At 47.0% G+C, this 20,574-nt stretch overlaps 1 protein-coding gene across 8 annotated transcripts in view; it reads right to left on the bottom strand.

Annotated features, from left to right (window-relative positions):
• The window catches only part of LOC105280993 (zinc finger and BTB domain-containing protein 20), a 105,809-nt gene that overhangs the window by 68,652 nt on the left and 16,583 nt on the right, over nucleotides 1-20,574 (bottom strand). Inside the window, exon 1 of one of the 8 annotated variants that reach the window (XM_020032227.2) lies at nucleotides 3,458-4,669. The exons of the other annotated variants lie outside the window; for them this stretch is intronic. The gene's annotated coding sequence lies outside the window, so the exon portion shown is untranslated. Of the gene's footprint in view, nucleotides 1-3,457; nucleotides 4,670-20,574 lie in introns of those variants that run through there. 8 annotated transcript variants of the gene reach the window in all.

Genomic DNA, 20,574 nt, shown 5'->3' with positions numbered 1-20,574 from the left:
TAAATGTTGATCGTACAACAGTTACCAAACATTTACATGAAATGGGAAAAATTCAGAAAGAAGGGAAATGGGTTCGACATGAATTATCGGAAAGTGCCATTGCGAACCGGTTGAACATTTGCATTTCGTTGATCGCCAGGCAAAAAAAGAAGAGTCTTTTGTCTCGGATTGTTACTGGGGATGAAAAGTGGATCTATTTTGATAATCCCAAACGCAGAAAATCATGGGTGGATCCAGGCGAACCATTAACATCCACTCCGAGACGCAATATTCACGGTTCAAAAGTAATGCTCTGTATTTAGTGGGATAGTGTACTATGAGCTGTTAAATCCGCATGAGACTGTCACGGCTGATGGTTATCGACACCAATTGTACAAGTTGAAGCAAGCATTGGACCAAAAACGACCACCAATTGCGAGTAAACGACGGAAAGTGATTCTTCGTCGTGACAACGCTCGACCTCACGTTGCGTTATCAGTGAAAGAAACACTATTAGAGCTCGAATGGGAAGTCTTACCGCACCCCGCGTATTCTCCGGACATTGCTCCATGCGATTATTATTTGTTCCAGTCGATGCAACACGCTTTAGAGGATACACACTTTCATAATTTCGAAGAAGTGCGAAAATTCGTCGACGAATGGATCAACTGAAAAGAAGAGTGATTTTATCGTCGTGGAATCCATCTCTTGCCAGAAAGATGGGAAAAAGTTATAGAAAACGAAGGAAAATATTTTGATTAAGGTATTCATTCATTATCATATTTAAATACATGCGTTTTGAGCAAAAAAAACCCTCAAAACTAAATCACACCCCTAATATATTGTGCCGTAGCAGGTAAGCTGATTTTTTCGGAGAATTGGTTGCGCCGTTAAAATGCAACAGGTTTTTCGAGCCGGGACGGATCCGAGTTCTCGATCTTGCGGAACATTCCATCGGATCGCCGTGGATCAAGGCCTCGCCCTTTTCCAGGGACAGGGTCGAACAAGAGATCGCTCTTGAGTAGTACAGTTACCTCATATTTGTCTCTTCATTATACTATAATAATATCGATCGATATTTTTATAACGAGTATCACGTCAATATTGTTCAGCGTCAATAATGATATTAAGAAGATCGTTTTTATTTAATTCTCTGTTTACGACTATGTATTCCTTGAAATTGATTTCTTACGTATTTCTCGTAAATGTGATTCGTATGGAAATCTCCACAATATTCTTACGTACTAACCGGAGTACTCCAATAAACATGTGCCTTTACCGTCTAATAAAAAGTTTTGTTTGCGAAATATTCATTAGATACTTGTTACCACGGTCGAATACGGACGCATAAACTTATGCTAAAAATAAATGCACTGCGCGCTTGCACTTCGCGCAAACATGTCAATGGTTCTTTGACGCGTAGCTCTCTCTCTCTCTCTCTGTCTTTCTCTGTTCCTCCCTCTCGCGTTTATGGTAGCTCACAGTCCCGGTTGTTAGACCCGTTTATCTGCCACTACGGCAGTCCCGTCGTATCCATCGTCAGCGAATCATAAAATTCCGCCAGCCAGATATACGATACAATCCTTTACGTCTCGCTCGTATGCGATACGGCGCAATCAAAACCCGAGTATGAAAGACGGTGTAGTATCCTCGTAAACAGGTAATAAGACGCTACCCAGCGCCCTGCGGCCGCATATCCTTGAGATGGAAATACTTATCTGACGAATTTCAATCGGCATGATTACGGGCACGCGTGGGAATAGGCACAAACATTATACGAACCCGATAATAATGCAGCTGCGACCTCTGATATTCTATTGTGTTTTAATGCATTTAATACTTACGTTGCGCTCCCTACTTTCCTATTGTCTCCCGTTCAAGCTCTCATATCTGCTCCTCTCTCGTAATTCTTTACTTTATATCATGTCATTACTGCGCATCGTTATCGTAATTAAGCAATCCGCTTTAATGCACCACGAGTGCTCTTGTAGTTTTGCGTTGCAGTGTTCTCAGCGACCGGTTTCAGGAAAATATCTGTTCTTCTCGTTTACGAGGTGACGTTACTCACGTCTATAATTTTATCGCGAGCAAAGTGTTGGTTTCGATGCGTAGCTTCTCACGACTTTCCACGCTGCGATTTGCCGTTGTAGTTCTTCGTAAAAACAAGAAAAAAAAGGGATTCTCCACCCCATCGATTAAAAATTGCCTCCCCTATCCATGCCGGATCAACCCGCGTCACGCGACATGTCCTATCGCTCCCTAGAATCGACGGGGGAGACAAAAAAATCGAATCGCGGAGGTCGCTCGATCGATTCGCACAGCTGGTTTCCTGCCGCACACGCAAACGCGTGCGTACGTGCATGCGTGTGACGCCGCGGTTCTGCGTGAACGCAACGTACGCGTAAGCGTGGCTCCCGCGAACGCACGTGTGTATAGAGGTTTCTCTCCTCTCCACCCGCCCGCACCCCCCGGCATGGACGAGACTCCGTGCGCGATTGGCCGCCGGCGACGGCTCCCTTCGCCCCGATCCCCCGGTGAATCCACGGACGACCCATTCCATTCAGTCACCCGACAAACTCGGATGTAACTACGCAACGTTATCCGCGCGCCGTCTCCCTCTATCGCATCTTCCTTCTTTCTCTCTGTCGTTCGCACAGGAAGAGCAGCGTGCTGTCTCTTTCCCTCTTTTTCTCTCTTTCTAATTGACGCGCATCTCCGCTCCTTTTCCTGCTCGCGCCGTGCACGCGAGAACGGCGTGCGTCGCGGAAATGTTCGCACGGGTTTCCAACCTGACCTACGCGAGCGATGCACGGCCAGGGGCAAGAGATCCCAACGCAATGTCATCCGGTGTTGGCAAAAGAAGAAAGAGAGAGAGAGGGGGGGAAAGAGAATGCGGTTTCTCTTGTCGGCAACCTTCTTTGCAAAGCTAAAGGGATCTTTATCGATGGCCCTAAACGACTATCGCCGGTCACCTTTTGCTCCTAAATGACCATCGCCCGTCGCTTCTGCTGTTGAAGTACCGGTCAATGGTCGCTTCTGCATGCCGAAAGGTTCGCTGCTCTAGTGCCTCTATTATGACGGGATGCAGATTCGAGCGCGATACGGAATTCCTCGCACAATTCCCGAATATCCTTCCCCGCTACTCTTGCAAGTTACTTGGCCTCGTATACTCAACATTTTGAGGAATCGCGTGGCTTAAACGCGTATGTGCAGAAACGAAGGCAGATCGGAGAACGGTCCATGCATATCTCGAACTCTACTGACGATGGAAGAAACAAAGCCCCACACAAATGCATTCGCGATTATAATTTGTAATGCGTACGATTAACTACGCATGGCAATTTCCATTTTGTTATTCGCGAACAGCAGGAAGCGCTCCGTATCCGCTATCGTTTCGAGAACATGAACGGCGAGGGGAGTTGAAGGGATGCTCGCACGCGGGGCAAGGTACGAGGGACCCTTGATGGCATACAGTTACCTATGCTGTTCCTCGAACTGCTGGAAACCGGCTCGTGAGAGACTCTGGTGTATCAGCCGGCAGCCCGTTTCCGCAAAGCTCACCCCCAACACCGGCCAGTCTCGTGATTTGGCACGCGAACCACTTCTCGTCTTATTAAATCGCACTGCTGCGTGGCGGATCGATTCGCGTCACTGTCGTGTCAATCGTCCTCCGATTTAAGAGATACACAATCGACAAAAGCGCAAACGACGTGGCAGAAAGTCACAGTGGCGTTCACTGAAGTCTCTGTTGCAGCGAATGATTCCGATTAAAGGAAAGAACGTGGGTCTTTTGTAAGGTCAATTAACTGAGCGCGACAGGGAGCGTGATAAAAAAATATTAAAGAGAAGGAGAGAGAGTAGCAGATGGCCGACAACAATTCTGCGCCCGTTTCTGCCTCACGGGTCTACGACCCTGGTCTTTATCGCGACAACTGCAGGCGGCAGATGTCGTTATCGAGAGCTCACGCATATCTAATCACATTGTCACCATTCAACCCTTAACGCATTGAGGCAGAGATCGGCGAAGAGTTTTCCAAATTTCCGCTTGAAATAAAATATTGCAACAGCATGAAATTTCGTGCGTGCGAATGCTTTAGCTGATCTACTGTCTCAAATTTGCGCGGCATGTTTGAGGGATGATAGAGCTACTGTTACAACCATTCAAACACTAATCGCATTGTGTTTCAGGATCCCACTGGAAAATGATTGCCGGGAGCTGTCAGCTAAGCTATCTACCTGCGACTACTTTTTATCTTGAAAACTCAAAATTCCAATGGAAGGAGTTCGCTATGGTGGCATTCCAGCCATTTAAGCAGCCATAACAAAAATTCTTAAAGCAATTCCAAAAAGGAGATTCCTGAATAGGTATATCTTGAAGTACAATAGACATACTTTGAATAAACGGAATAAAATTGTTACACACATAAGATCAGTTTTTTTTTAGACACTGCGTGTGCGTCACGTGCAACAATCGTGATATCGAAATATCGCAAAATTTATCATAATTTTAAAGTAAAACAGATGTTTTACGTATGAGATACACGATGAACATAAAATGTCTGGATAGAGAAGAATTGACTTATCGCCTGAGATACTTTTCGATATCGCGACGCGAGAACGTTGCTCCGACTTGAAAGGAAAAAGAAAACGGCAACGGCCATTTTTTGTTGCAATCAGTCGCGCGATACGTTAAAATAGCCGACTATAGTCTCGCAGAACCTGAAGAAGTTTTGCCCTCGCATAGACGTGCGCGAACGCGCGCCGTCCTCCTCTGTCTCCTTTCTCTTTGTCCCTCTTTTTCGCGTATTCTGTCGTTCCTTCTTTGTTCTCTTCGTTCCTCTCGTACCCCTTTTGTCCCGGCGTAAGAAACGCGGGTCGAGAAGCTTGTGCTCTCGCCACCGCCGCTAGGTACGCGAGCGTGGAATCCGCGATTCTATCGCGGCACTCGATGCCGTATAGGCTGCTTCAAGATTGGCGTCCGTTGCCCTTCTGACATTTTGACAAATACCAAGCGATAATTGAATTACATAGAAAATTAAAATCTCGATATAAAATCACGTGTGATTGCACAAATATAGCATTTCAGAAAAGGTTATTTTAAAGATTCCGACGAAAGAAAAAAACTAGACGATGCATCAGGCACGCAGCGTGAACAGTTTCATCGAACGGAAAAAGCGAGACATGCCACGAAGGGAGAAAACTCAACGCGATGCACGGAACGTTATCGTTACGCATAAAAAAATGATCAACGCAACGTAAGGGAAAGATTGATTCGTGCTTGAAAGAGGGAAGAAAGAGGCACGCGCCAACTGTGAGCCACCCTGTATGATGCTATAAGCACGCTCGATCGAGGCCGTGGCGCGACTTCGATCTCGTCTTCCTCGGCGCGCGAGAGATCGATCGATATCGACGAGTGGCGCGCATAAAACTTTCACCGAAGAGCGAAGCTCGCTCAACGACGCGATGAAAAGCACATCTCGGCAACGAAACGCAAAACGAGGCGGCGGCGCGCGGAGTCACTGACGGAGACGCACGGTCGCTCACGAGAATCTCGATACTCGAGGGCAGGCGCAAGCGGCCTAATAATGCCCCCTATTCATGCCCTCGTCCCCGTTGCGCATTTCCTCTGAACCCGAAGCCTGTGTGACCTGCGGGTACGCGAGAGATCCACGCTGGTAGGAGGCGAGGTCTCCTCTGAAAGCGTCGTTTTTCCGAACGACCGCGGATGCGCGGCGCACTTGACGCACCGCCCTCGTCACACTTTCAGCGGACGGCACGCGTGTGCGCGCGTACACGCGCGAGTCGGCGACACGGCGGAAGAAGAGAGCGAAGAGCGTGCAGAAACGGAGGAGACAGAGATGGACGACTTTATTGTGTTCTGGAAAGAGCCTCCCGTCAGCAGGAAGTAATATACAATAAAAATAAAGCGTAAAGTGCACGATAAGATAAGACTATCGAGAGCGAGTATGTGTATCGGTATGTGGGGCTATGCTGCGGCAGGAAAAATGTAGTGTGAGATAAATAGAGCAAGAGAGAGAGAAAGAGAGAAAGAAAAAGAGAGCAACTTTATTTTCATGCCCCGGGATCGAGTCTTCTACGGGTGATAATGATAATCATTGTAAGAAACTGATAAGCGCGACTAATGTACAAGCATAATAACGTTAGAGAAAAATCGAAAGTCGCGAAGCGAAAATCTGAAACGTCGCAACGTCGAGGGCAGAGAACAAAGACAATCGTGGAATGGAGACTCCGGAACGGAAAAAAAAAGGAAATGCAAAGCCGGCGCGGACAGGAACGCGAGATACGAGAGGTGATCGCGGGCGAAGGGCACGTGTAATTGGACAACGAAGGGCACCTCCTCTCTTTCTCGTCGGCAACGCGCCCTCCCGCGGGACGCGCGACGGGGGCGCGGCGCGGCACTGCGCGGCGGGGCGACGTAACGAGAAACGTGCAGCGCGGCGCGGCACGGCGCGACGCGACGCGACGCGGCGTATACCTCTCTCCGACGGCGGTCGGTTCGCTTCGTCTAGCGCGAACAGACAGAGGAGAGAGAGTCACGGGGTACGCGTAGAGCCTAGGCACGATACTGAGGACCTCCGCGAGCCGCGGCGGCGGCTCGGTGCTTTCCTCAAGAGGGCGGAGAGGCGCGGGAGAAGGCGCGACGGCGGAGAGGGGATCGGGTAGGTGGACGCAGGGGAAAACGGGGAGCAGCGGGACGGAGACGGCGGGGGGAGAGCAGAGAGAATTCTCTCTGTTATAGATTAAAATTTTTTACGGGGAAGATATTGATTGTTGCTTTTTATTAATGTAACATTAAAGTGGTGCCCGCGGCAGTGGGGGCAGGATTGCCCCGCTGTGCGCGCCCGCCCGTGGTGGTGGGGCCCCCGACCGACGTGGAGTGGGGCGATCGGGTGGGGAGGAGATGCGAGGGGACGAGCGAGGAGAGGAAGTAAGAACGACGCGCGTTCTGCGGAACGAGGCGGTAGGGGAACGCAGAGAAGAAGATTCAGGGCGGGGGTGAGGAGGTAACGGTTGGGGAGGAGAGGAAAAAGGGGCACGGGAGAGCGATTTGCGAGGCGCGTCGGCAATGGGGAGGGATCGGGGCGGAAGAAGGGCTCGAAGCGGCGGAAATAGTGCCATAAATATGAACATTTTTCGTAGCGTCTTGCAGCCCTGTTTTGACAATCATCCCCTCCAACAGTCCCGTGTGCCCTCTCCGTCATACGATTCCTACCAGGCGGACCCCTCTGGAACCCCTCTTGCTCCATCTCGCCCTACCCGCTCACGCTCTTTCCCCCATTCGTTCCCCCTTGCCTCTCATCTTTCGGATCTTAAATACGTAGATACACTTGCACACATACGCGCACACATAACGCGCGAGCGGACGCGGCCGTACGTAAACGGAGCGATGGTCGCGTCTCGCACCCTTTCGTCTCACCTACCAACCGACTACTCCACGGAGTCTCGGCCCCCCTTTCCGCTTCCCTCCTGACAATTCCTCATCTTTGTGCTCACGGCCTCTATTCTTCTGCTCGCTTTGACATTTTTCGCGAGTTAAGGCCCGCTCGAACTTCGCGGAAATCCATCTTGCGCTGACTCGCCGCACTCCCCCACGCTCTTTCTTTCTCCCCGTGTCTCCTTCCCCTTTCTCCCGCTTCAGTCGGGCGCGCGCGCGCTTTTTCCCGTCCTCTTTTTTACTTCGATTCTGTGCGTCTCGGCTTTTTTTCCGGTGGGGGAGGGGCCGGACAGAACGGATCGATGCTTCCTTTCGAGACAGCGACGACGAGCAGAGAAGACGGGGTGAAGTACCTTCCGCCGCTCCCAGCGGGCGGATGGGTCTCGTAATTGACGATTTACCGTCGGCGTGGCGACGCTTAACACGTCGGTGTAACACGTCACCGCGCGTCGTGTAACACGTACACGCGGCAGGCTGTAATTGAGAGCCGAAGAGAGATTGCGAGAGGGAAAATGATTAATCGCGTCGCGTCGCGTCGCGTGCGTCGCGATTGGATCAGAGGTGAGATTAATCGTGGAGAAAATGTTAACGTGCGAGTTCGTCGCTCGCGCGTATCACGTGTGCCACGTATGCATGTAACATGTAACGCACGCCAATCTTCATAATCTCTCGCGGTGTCGCGCTGTCGGTGAATTCTCTGATCTTTATGAGCGTAATTACTAACCATTAAAGCCGCTGAATTTTCGACCAACACACGGCGGATGGCGAGTGCGCGCCCTTCGTTACACAAGGGGAGGTTTTATGAGATGTAACGAAGCCGCTCTCTCTCTTGCGAGTTTTTTTTTAAGCGTAATATCTACATACGATGTTTTCTTGTCCGATAAAAAAAAACTGTTTTTAAATCAAATCTTTCTATAGTGTCCAACGCGTCCAGGACGAATTCTACACACTAGTTTCTTATAATAACGCGACAGATATTCGTTGACTCCGGAAGATTTTCTGACTTGGTGCTTTCCTCCGCTTTAGAATGGAAACCATTCTTCCCAAACAGCGCACAGAAAATATTGACTTCTTAAACACTCATAACTGTTTTTTGAGGCTCTTCGACGAAGAAATGCTGTCGGCACACCGTCCAATTCTACCTTCTTTCGGCACGTCGGATTGTGAGGGATCAACAGCGGAAAGTCCAAGAGACATGAATAAATCATTGCTACGAAGAAAGCGTTATTTTCGAAACGAGTGGTGCACGTATCTTAGTCATAGAACTCGTCATTACTATTCAAGAAAGAGATTCGCACAAAAGCACACTCATCCATAGCCCGCTTGTAAAGGGTCAATTCGCATTACTTCCGCAACTCTCTGGCGGAAGCTCAAAGAAAGAGGAAGAGAGGAAGCCACTTTCCGCGTTCGGCCGGATTGTGTTTAGGCGGCATCGTGTTCACCATTCGCTCGATTCTCCATACCGCTCGTCATGAAGTCGAAGCCCCACCGAGGAGGCAAGATCGAGGGTGACCAACTCGACTAACTGCATCATCCGTTCAGTCGTCGCGCGATGATCAATTTCGGGGTTTCGATTTTATCGCGCGCCCATCCACGGGAGACTCGCTAGCGAGTGCTAACAATATCGGCGTATTATTAAGATATCAATACCCTCAACGGGATATTTTACTATCGATGATGCATCCCGCTGCATCGAGACTCTATTCGATTTCGTACATCATTAAAAAATGTTGCGGGTAAAATAATATTGTAAATGCAAGAGCGGACTCGGTCAGAACGACGGGCGGAGAACTGCGCAAATTGCACTTGGATTTGTGACGCGAACGATATTCGAATCGTGCATGACGTAGCGATGTTTAGCAGATGAGGCTCACGATGATAAAGTGACGCTACGTTCTCTTTTCGGTTCGCGCCCTCGTCGCTCGGGCAGTGTTACCGAACCGCGTCGCCGTTTATCTTATCGCGTTACGAAAAGGAATGCTGATTACGAGGTAGGTAGGTCGGCCCCTTCCCCCTTTTTACGGCTATGGCACAGCCCGTGGAGCGCTCTTTTTCACTCGCGTCTGCTTTCGGGAACCTCCAGACGAGAATAAAACGCGACCCAAGCGCGAAAGGACAGCGCGGTCCCTAGAAAGGAAAAAAATGGGAGCGAGGAGAGATTTATTAAAGTCGCAGAAGCTGCACTCTTCAGCGACCGTTGTCTTCCACGTTCCTGTTGGTCCCGCCCCTCCGGAGATGTGCCGATTGTCCCATCAGATTTCCATCAAGCCTTAGGAAAGTACTTTACAAGGAACGCTTTTCTTTTTGTCATTTTTACTGTTAAGCACTCCGGAATCGCAGTGCTTGAGCGAGATCCACTTACAGGATCCGATGCAGCAGTGGTGTAAATTATGAGCGCGGCTTATTTTAAGCTTATTTATCAAGTCACAGCTCTAAAGCGGATCTTGTAAATTTATGTATTATATTATAATAAATATGTTTGAATTCTTTTTTTTCTCTCTTTAAGCTTATTTATCAAGTCACAGCTCTAAAGCGGATCTTGTAAATTTATGTATTATATTATAATAAATATGTTCGAATTCTTTTTTTTTCTAAATTGATTCAGGCTTTCCGTATTACAAGTTCATGAAAATCCTTTAGTATTCAATTAACAGGACATTCTCGCGATTAATTCTGAAAAGTGTCTGCAAAACACGTTTTATATGCTTACGTCACATGAGGCATTTTACGTTTTTTCATTCTTCCTGTTGGAGCAATGAGTCTCGTTTCTGAGTCCACCTTCCTGCCGGTTGTCTCTTCGAAGCGGCGCGGTGAACCAAAGCTAAGTTTAATTCTCAAAGAGTGATAGCAATTTCCCGACGAGGAAAAGGAGCGGAGACGCCCGCTAGTAGCGATCGATGCGTCATAAGCGATTAATCTATTTAACGTATCCGTGAGACGACGGTGTCGCCCACTCGGCCGGCCGAACGAAGGAAAGACGAATAACGATGTTATCGGCTCCTCCCCCTTTTAGAACGACAACCGGAGCGACTCCGAACGTTTAAATAATAAAAGCAAAGTGTCAATGTATTTTATATAACGCGGAAAGCCTCCGCTCTCTTCCTCTTTGCGCTAGAACAATTTTAAACACTAAATGCGCCAGTCGGACAGAACAATTTCTAAATCTGCACGCAAGACTTGGTGCCTGAAGTTAGGAAACTGTTTTTTGTTGAAAGCGGTTTCAAACAAATTCATTTTCAAATTTTCAAAACCATAAATGTGGGCTCGCGTTTGATTCTTCATTCGCGATGACGAAATATTTGCTTAACGAGAGAAACAGGAAATACGCCGTAAATATAACACGATACATTTTTCAACGAACACGAGAGCGCGTGCGAGTCTCACGTAACGTTTAGAATCGTACTTGGAAATATTGAGTCATTGGTGTCACATGTCTATTTTGAATCTTGAATAATAGCCCGATAATGCAATATATCGATATGACGCTCGAATAGATTCCAATGAAATAACGTTAATCCGATAATCGCACTAAAATACTCGAAATACTCAATTCAGAATGTTCACAAAAGAGTTAATAAAAGAGTCATGCTTCATTCAATTTACTATCTCTTTTTTAAAAAATCAGAAAGCCACATGTACGTTTCTTTCTTCTTGCTCCCTCGACAGAACTTTTCGCTATCACATGCATGTATCATATCCAACTCTTTCCATTCCACCACTTTATACTTCCCTCATCCTACATCAAAAACTATCAAGTCGCGCCAAAACAATCATCTTCCTCATCCCCAAGAAAGCATCCCTCTCGAAATCGTAAAAGTTCAGATCGACGATTCCATTCAGCCGGTCTATACGTGCGATGTCGGCCACGGGAGAGTTAAGGGCGGCAAGTCGGTAGCGTACGTGAGGGCACGTGGCCCTTCCTCTCCCTCTCCTCGCGCGCACGACGAATTAATGAGGGCCGATTATGCGGCACGCTGCTTCTCACGCTCGATGCGTGCGCGCGCGCTAGTTTGCATATTGTGTGTATGTGTTGTGTGTCCGTGTTGTGTGTCAGAGTGGCCCGTGCAGAGAGCCGTTGAGAAAGAGTGGGCGCACGCGGGACGAGCAGGTGGAAAAAAAAGAGGAAAAAAGAGAGAGAGGAAAATGAATCATGTCGCTGCTCTTTGGCCTTCCGGCGTACGTGTGTACCCGAGCTGCCAAAAGAGCCGCTCGCTCTCGCGCGATGAATGGTTTTTCTGGCGTGCGCGCGCGCGTGCTCACGTAGAAAAGTCATGGTAAAGTGGCAACACACGTTGTGTTGTACGCGGCGATTTAATTGCTTTTGGCCGAAGTACAACGTTATCGCCGTGACGCTTTACTTTGCCGGGATCCGACGGATCGTATTGTTTTTAATTAGCGGCGCGTGTAACTGACAACAATCATCGACGGCGTATAGCGTCGCGGTAAAGCGGAATGAAACACGAGCCCTCGTCGTGTCATCGAAAAGGGAACGGTGCACCTGAACTCGACGTCAGGATGGTTATTGCGCTTACTCTGCACACTCGGCGGAACACGTACTATTATGTATTCTGATTACGTGTTGGTGTACTCATTAATGTATCTCTCCATGAAGATAGTATACTTTTCAAGTAACGTTCTTGCATTATGTAAATAGGGTAAATTGAAAAAGCTCAAACTTTCTCTTGGTGGTTTTCTGAACGGAAGTGCCGTTGCGGAATACTTCCCGTCGCCAGTTTTTCTATTTATCAGTCCAATTCAATTAATGATTACTTTTTGTCTCTCTTCCCAGAATTGATTTCCGTTTTAATAAACGTACCGCAGTATATCGTCGTGCTGTGTCTCCAGTCTCTCCGTTTCTATAGCGCTTCGAAAAGTATCGCTCGATACGTATCAACGTCCATACGAGAGCCCGCGATATAGAAAAAAAAAGAAAAGGGGGACAGAAAATCGTATCGGCGAGCCGGTGCCGACGACAATCGCGAAATCAATTCGCATTATTCGTTTAAAAGTATGTACCGCCTAGTGACGTCAGCGATGACAGGGGAAAGACAAAGACAGAGAGGGGGAGGACGGGGGAGGGTAGGCGTGTGTAAAGGGGTGTCGAGCGGAGGCAAGTGGCCCCGTCTGCCTCATCGATGCTCTCAAACAATCCCTTTCCACTACCGTCGGCGCTCGTGCCACCACTACCAACACGACCACCTCTTCCGTCGGTGCTTTCCACCACCGACCGCCACCTCCTCTTCCGCCTCCGTCGAGACACCCTCCTCCCTTTCTCCGTTTCGAGCGCGCACCACCCCTTTATCAATCCGCTCCCGCCCGCCGTGCATGTATCACCCCCGCGCGCGCAAGCAACAACCCCTTTCTCTGTCCCTGCTCCTTGCGATCGCGAGCGCGCAAACTGCAGCCCTCTACGTTATTTTAGGCTGCTTCGAGAAAGCAGACCCGAGTCGAGGAATTTCCGGAACCCCCGAAGCAACGCGGAACATGTAAAACAAACGGTATACCAGATGTAATTCTACAAAGGCACAGGAAGAGTACATACGAAATTTAAGAGAACTGCTTTCCTATCAAATCTTCGACGATCAAGTTTTCCTTCGAGCACCGGGCTCGGCGTCAGCCGTCTGTGACTACGTAGACTACGTTCCACTTGTGATCGTGTTGTTTCAATTTATTCTACAACGTGTTTCTTTATACGCTTGTTGCATTTCCGGGATATCGGAATTTTCTTTTACGCTATTGTTTAAAGCATTTTAGCGTTGAAACGTGACGATTGTCCGGCCTACAGTTGTCAGAAATGAGGTACTCGTACGACTTTGCGGTATTCTCCGGTATTCGGGGATGTATATCCGCCGTCCTGAAATTAATTTCACAGGAAATTCCCCTTGACTGACCTCCGATCACGATACCGTGCCGCGTCACTTATACATTCTCGGGTTCATGAAATTTACAGGCGCGCCGAACGAGCGTCTTTGAATTTTCAAGGGAGTCGATAAGAGCAAGAATAATTGACTGCACACTCTCGATAGCACTCTACGCTGAACTCGCTCGCACACATTATTATAACGGACGCTTTGGTGTTTGCGGTCGCATTATTAATCGCGATGCTCGAAAACGCTACGCGTTCGTGTCCGCACATCCAGCCGAGCGGACATGTATTCGCGATAAAGCGAGCGAGTGCGCCCGGTTTGCGGCTGCTTTATCGCAGCAGTTTTATGACATTAGATTGCGGTAAAAAGCTCGTCGCGATTTTCATTTAACGTCGCTTGAAATTTGCGATATTAATTCCCGCCATTGACCGCTGCCAAACTGTCCGGCAAGCCGCGGCAACGAGCGCGTTTCTTTTGTAACTTCCGGCTAGTGTTTCAATTACGCGCGTAATGTACCTATAATACAGCGTGAACGCAAAGCGGGTATCCCCGAGGTATAAATTCGATGCGGTGGTATGTACGACATTCTAAAAGACACGCGAGAGATGGAGAGTAGTTAGATTAAAATATCGTTTTCAACAATAAGTCGTAACAAATGAGATTACCTCTAATCGTGTTACACATTGCACGCTGTTGCATCTCTGATATTTCCGAGAAATCGATTGGTACTTTATGATTTTTCGGAGCAACGTCGCATCTCTCTTCCGAGACAGAAGCTACGGAAATACAATGGGAGGGTCACATTTTGCGGTTGCATTCCGCAGTGTAACCGTTGCGGGGAGAATTATTGCCTCGCAAAAGCTGACGCAGACATTGCGCTTTTACATAAATCTTACGGGCTTTCTATCGTCACGAAAGGCGAACTGACATTGGTTAAATGGGAGAAGTTTCGCTTTTAGCGAGCCAATTCGCGATCGTCGTGAACGTGAAGGGGGGCTCCCGTGGGATAGGACGGGATCGATGGGAAGGGAAAACGGACGAGACACCACGGACAATAAAGGTAGCATAAAAGGAATAAGAAATAAAATGCAATATTGTCGATAAGAGATTAACTGCACGAGGAAACCAATCGGTGGACAAATGTAAGCGAACATAAACGGGTATCTGTTTCTAATATACGATTTGCACGTATGTGTATGTGTGCGCGTGCGTGTCAATACATGCTAAGCTAAATAAAATATCGAAGCACCGAGGGACTGAAATGCGCAACGTCGCGTAATAACACGATTTTATGACAATTTAGTGGACTTCGCTTTTTCATAAATCGTTTACTATGGATTAAATCTCTATATTTTTATTTCATGTATTCTTTATGCTAGGTTTATTCTTGACATTCATTATACATGATTTTCCTGCGATGATTGTGTCTGACAGTAATACGAATATAATGTAAAAACTTCTGCCGGCAGTAAATTACGAGTGACCTGACGACGAGACAAATATCAACAAATATGCTAGAATGTCATACGATAAATTATCGAGATAATCTTCATAAATATGATTTTATCCTTATGCATCAATCCTGATGAGAATATCCAGTAGCACTATCGTTTTATCCTTGACACTTTGCGGATCCATCAAACCTTTAAAGTTCCTCCAAATCAAAACACATTTCTTTTTACGCCAAAGAGTTGACACATAAAACGATTTGCATGAAATAAAAATTTTTCTTTCACGAGAAACACGTTTGAAATGAAGTCCAAGTCTGACTTCAACTTCATTATTATTCTTTCCTCGATTCAGAAGTCTCGTGAGAAATGAGAAATCGTAGAACACGCGCGTGTGTGCGTGCATTTTGCGTGTGTTAAAATATTACCGAGAATAAATTATTCGGCGAAGGAAACAAACGCGGCTTCGTCTCGGTGTCGTTCAACCGAAGGGAAAAATGCGCGCAGTCTCTCGCGGGCATGCGGATCATCCCGCAAAAATACGTTCGCCGTTGGCGACATCGCCGCCCCCGTTCTGACCGCGCGAGCGACACCCCCGCGGGACAAATTTACATGCCGAAGTTTCAGGCCGGCACACAAACCGAACGAACGACAACGCACCCCCGAATCCTCGTTCGATTCGCTGACGTCACACGACCAGTGAAATTGATTTTTCGGCGGTGAAAGGGGGACACGCGAGGGGGAGCCTCGCGATCGTCAAAAAGTGCAGATCTTGAATATTTTAATGGACAGCTCTCGGAGCGCGCAGTCGATACCCAGGAATATCTATAGCGGCCCCGGCATCATGTGCCTTAATTAAAACGCTTACGCGATATATTTTGGAGATGAAGTTTCCACCCCGTGCGTGTTTCCGCGCAGATGGGCCGCACACGTGCGATACGCGCGCGATGGAATAAGTGAGAAGTCCATGGAACAATGGGGTTTGCAAATCGCAAAGGGTTATACGTAATAAATTTTGCGAGATTAGGCGGAAGAAGCGGAAATGCAACAGACTGATGGAACGAATTGAACGGAACGAGGATAATAATTTATTCCGCCGTAGCTCTTAAGATCGCCCCGGGTGATGCAAATCAATATAATTCAGCAGAGGAAAGAGAAAGAAAAGGCGCACGGGGCAAGGCAGACAAGAAACGCAAATGAATGTATCAAATGAAGTAATCGCAACACAAAAGCCATAAAGAAAAGGAAGGAAACAGGAAAGACGGGGAAAAGTGTATAGCAAAGATACCGAATTCGTCATCTGCCATAATCATGGCGCTGAGTCACATCAACCACGATCTCATGTCATGTGCCATTTCCTGCAATGTGCACGTATCTCGCGCATTATTATTAAAATTACGGTAGATACTCGACGGGGCTTATACAATACAATACGCAAAATAACTGATGCTATACCTGCGTCGTCTGAATTAACGAACAAATGTGTCCACCGTGAGGAGTTGGAGAACGTTATGGTGTAAGCGATGTGTGTACGCTACCGGCATACATGGCTGTAACACGGTGCACGGTACACTTTGTGAACGGGCCGATACCGGGACGGCAGCATTCATTCGCGCTAAATTGAATCGCACGACGATCGATTTGAAAAGAGCGTTTCGCCGAGGGATCGACAGGTGTTTTCTCGCCGTTTCGCAGGTCTCGCGTGCACGAACGCCACGCGTCCCGCGAGAATTAATTCCAATCGCGGCCAGATATCGCGCAGCCGGACGCGATAGCGTATGGCACGAGAGGCGTTTGACCATTATTCCCTTTACGATGTTCGTTACACCATGGTTTTCCAAACTATGCCGCTGATTCTGCAAGCGTGGCACTGACCTTTCTATACCCAGTGTCCGATTAGTCACAGTGATTTTATGTGAGAAGATATTGAATGAATTCTTGCAGTTGGATGCGCAATTCTTCAGTCATTTTCAATGCAAAATTGTATACGTATGCGTATGCATGTTCGGTTATAGTTTAATGCTTTTTATTGATATTTATGAAAAGAGTTATTCTCGGCTGTTTCTATCATGGAGATTAATTATCTGTTATTCACGTAAGTCTTTTTTGGCTGTATCCGGGTTCGACGGTTAAATTGCATGGAACAGACGAAATTACGTCAGTCTGCAAAGATCCGCGAGAGACGAGTAATCACTTTAAAATTGACCCGAAGGATTTTTAGTCGCGTGCAAGCAAAACCGCACGAAAAAGTAGCGCATGGAATTGGCTGATTTTATTTTTTTTGTATTACGCAACTTTATGTTTTTTTAACGAACGGCCACATCTGTCATGACGCGCTTTCGAAAACTGTGAGAACGAAAATGTTGCAGACTTTCTGGATTTATTCTGATTTGCGCTTATACAGATTTCTATATTCTGCAGCAGTGAGAAAACCTGCCGTTTTCCATCTATCAAAATGCTTCCATTCTGAAGAAATTACGGAAAGAAACACGCGACACGAGCAAATATAAACCACGTGTTTTCAAGGATTCCGACCGAACTTGGAAACAGAAGCGAATTTCCACGGAGATACTGAAAGTACTGTTTTAACGTAATTTCCAAAATTCTGTCTACTTCGACTAAACTCAATTTTCTTTTGAAGGGCTCAAATATTAACGGCGCGTTATTTCCGATTCGCGGTCTCTTTTAAGCTCTCCGCCAGAATTACGCGACATTGAACGCGATTTCATGATCGACCAAGGAAATCCTTCTCTTTCTCGGAAAGAGCGATTAACTTAATCATATCACACAATAAATTTTCGCGGATAATCTATTCGTCTTACGTTGCAGCGTGTTTCGCTGGTGACTGATCATTTTCTATCTTTCGACGCGTTTGACGAATGGCTCCGATGGATGGAAGGATATCGGACTAGTCGTTCCTGTGAATCGAGTGAATTTCCAGGCTAGATATAGCGAATCAGGGAAAAAAGCTTCGTGCCGATCGATAATCTGACGGCAACAACGCTGCAGCTTAGCTCGCAACGTACTACAGAAGAGACTCTTCCTTCCCTCGTTTTACACGCTGCAAAATCATTGCTCCCTCTCCCCGAAGTGCCATCAAGTATCAATCCTTTTTTCGTTCGTCCGGATACAAAGATGCCCGGTAAACAAGAGTTTCACGCGAAATTCCACGAGGAATAATATGAGCTGTCTCAGAAGCCTCGACCAAGTTTTAAACGGAATATTCCAGCGTTTGGCGGAGTTTCCTGCCGCGGGAAGAATCTTAAACGAGGACTCGTCGCGCTTGTTAATTATTTGACATTATCTATCTTAACGATTGAAGCCTATTTCTTAAACTAATATTCCGCGATAGTGAAGTGCACTACCTAATAACCGAACCTAGATAAACGATAAACGATTCTCGTCGTCTCGTTGCATTCGAAAATATTCGTTCGATACGATAAGTCTCGCAATGCCAATCACTCGTGAATAGCTCTACCAGCGCGCTTTGACATTTTAGCAAAGTTTATTTAAATCCCGGCACTACAAACCGCTCCAGCAATTCGATCGGAGAGCTCATGTTTCCAGGACATCCTGTATTAGTCTGAAATACCTCAACACAGGCGCGGAAACATGGCCGAATTAAGCTTTAGTTAATTATACCGAAGCCGAGCGCACTTTATTAATAATTGGAGCGCTCGCGCGATCTCGCGATAATAATCGCGGATTGGGATCTTCGCTCCGAGAGGAAAGACCCGGTAGGTCTTCCGCTCATGTGAAACGCATACGTGTGCAATTAGCGGCAATTAGACACCGCGAGTCAACTTTGCTTAGAGAAACGGTGATTCGGGAGAGATCTCTCGCATTCTCGCATGCCCCGACCGTGCGACAATAAACTCAGGTCGCGCTGTGTAACGAGTACCGTAATCGAATTTGCAATCTAGACCTTGATTCCCGTGACCAATGCCTCGCGAAGATGTCTCGGGTGACATTATTAAAAATGCTGTAACGCCACCTGCTTCCGTTTGAGTTTCTCTTTTAATAGTAGTAATTAATATGTAGTTTTCCTTAAAGCGGAACAGCTTAATTGCTCCTACCATGAAACGCTCTACATTATTTGCCTCTAATATCGCGACTTTTTCACATTTTAGTATAAAAAGTAATTAAGAAAACTTGCGTTACTTATTCGACGATATATGCACTGTTTTTATGACGTTTCCCGTGTATTGCAATTATTTTATCCCGTAATCTAAGCGGAATTGAAACCTCAACCGGTTCACTATAAAGATCGCATAAATGTAACGCGTACAAAATGTATCACATAAATGTGAAAAACATCCATAAAATTTTCTACTTAAATATTTCAACGCGATAGTGAGAAGACACCTTATGCTGGAAGGTGCAATCAGCGCGGAGCTGCGAATCGTGTAGATATTTGTAATTATTATGACACGGACAAATGTTTGATTGGTGAAATGTTACTTTCGCACTCGCATGTCCGCCTAAATGGATGATCTCGTCTATTCCACGTTCTCGAGATCGCATAATCGCGCTCCTAACGTACAATCTCGCGCGTAGCCGTTTCGCTAGCATTCTGCAGCACCGGTAGACTTTATGGGCCTTTAATCTTTGGTGTCGCCCACGACGGGTAAATCGATCGACCGCTATTTGCGTTTTTAATTAACGACATTCCATCGTCGCACGGAGATATAATTTACGCCGCTTATAAACCGCTTACGCTTTTTTCCACGTAGATGGGCACAGCCCTGGACATATTATGGCTTTAATCGTTTTCTATTTTCACACTGCAAACAGTGAAAATCGCGGAAATAATGTAAATTGCACCGGGGTGGAATGTCGGTGACGTGCAATTGAAAGATTACGATTGCGAAAGATCTCCCTGAAGTGAATTATGTCAGTTCGCAGGGAGATCGATCTTTTCCCAGAAAATATGGGCACGAGCTTTTTAATTATCATAATCGCTCATAATCCGCGGCTGCAGTTTCTGCAACCGTAACGCTGACGAGCACGCTTTCATGCTTAGATATCGATTAAACGTGGCACGTCCGTACGGTAACTGCAACCACGCGCGTGGCAAGCTCCGATCGCACTATGATCGAATAATAATTTAAAAATCGTGTCGTTCTTGGAAAAAGAGTTACACTTACAAATCGACTCGCCGCGCTGCGCAACAAGGCAACGTTTGTTTTCCCGCTTGCATCACGGATTACCAAATCCGATCCGATTGAACGCGCGACGCGAGCTAATCTAACGAGTCTCGATCGAGACTAACAGCGTGGTATATCTTTCGTCACACAGACGCACGTACCATCCAATATATACACGTATACATACATGTACGCAACGACCACGTACAACGATTTCAAACTTTCTGAAATTACGCCGGTAACTTTCACGCAAAATAAATCGACGAGCGTGCCTCGGGGATTTCTCTCGATTTCATCCCGCGATTTTTTGTCACTCGCTTGCACGCTCGCTCGCTCGCTTATTCCGCTTTTCCGTAGGCGGACCGTGCTATACAACACCCGGAATGGACGAGCGTTAGTTTTGCCTGCAATGGCATTAATCATAGACGGCGGTTACGCCCGCGGTGTATCCCGTGGCCGCGGAATTTTAAGCTTTTTTTTGCGACGCGAGGAGGGAGAGAAAGCTGGTGACTCGCGCCGCGTTACTTACTACGGTCCTGCACATTTTGAAATTCGAAACCCGCTTGGCACAATTTCGTGTCACCTTTGCCTGCATCCGTTCCACAGCGAGACGTTACTCTCGCATTTTTAATTCGCTGTTTTAATCGCATTTTTTATTTGTATTTTTCCGACAGGAT

This window comes from Ooceraea biroi, chromosome 5 (assembly GCF_003672135.1).
Source record: "Ooceraea biroi isolate clonal line C1 chromosome 5, Obir_v5.4, whole genome shotgun sequence".
NCBI lineage: Eukaryota > Metazoa > Arthropoda > Insecta > Hymenoptera > Formicidae > Ooceraea > Ooceraea biroi.
Note: the sequence above shows the minus strand (reverse complement) of the source record. Positions and strands in the feature narration are given on the sequence as shown.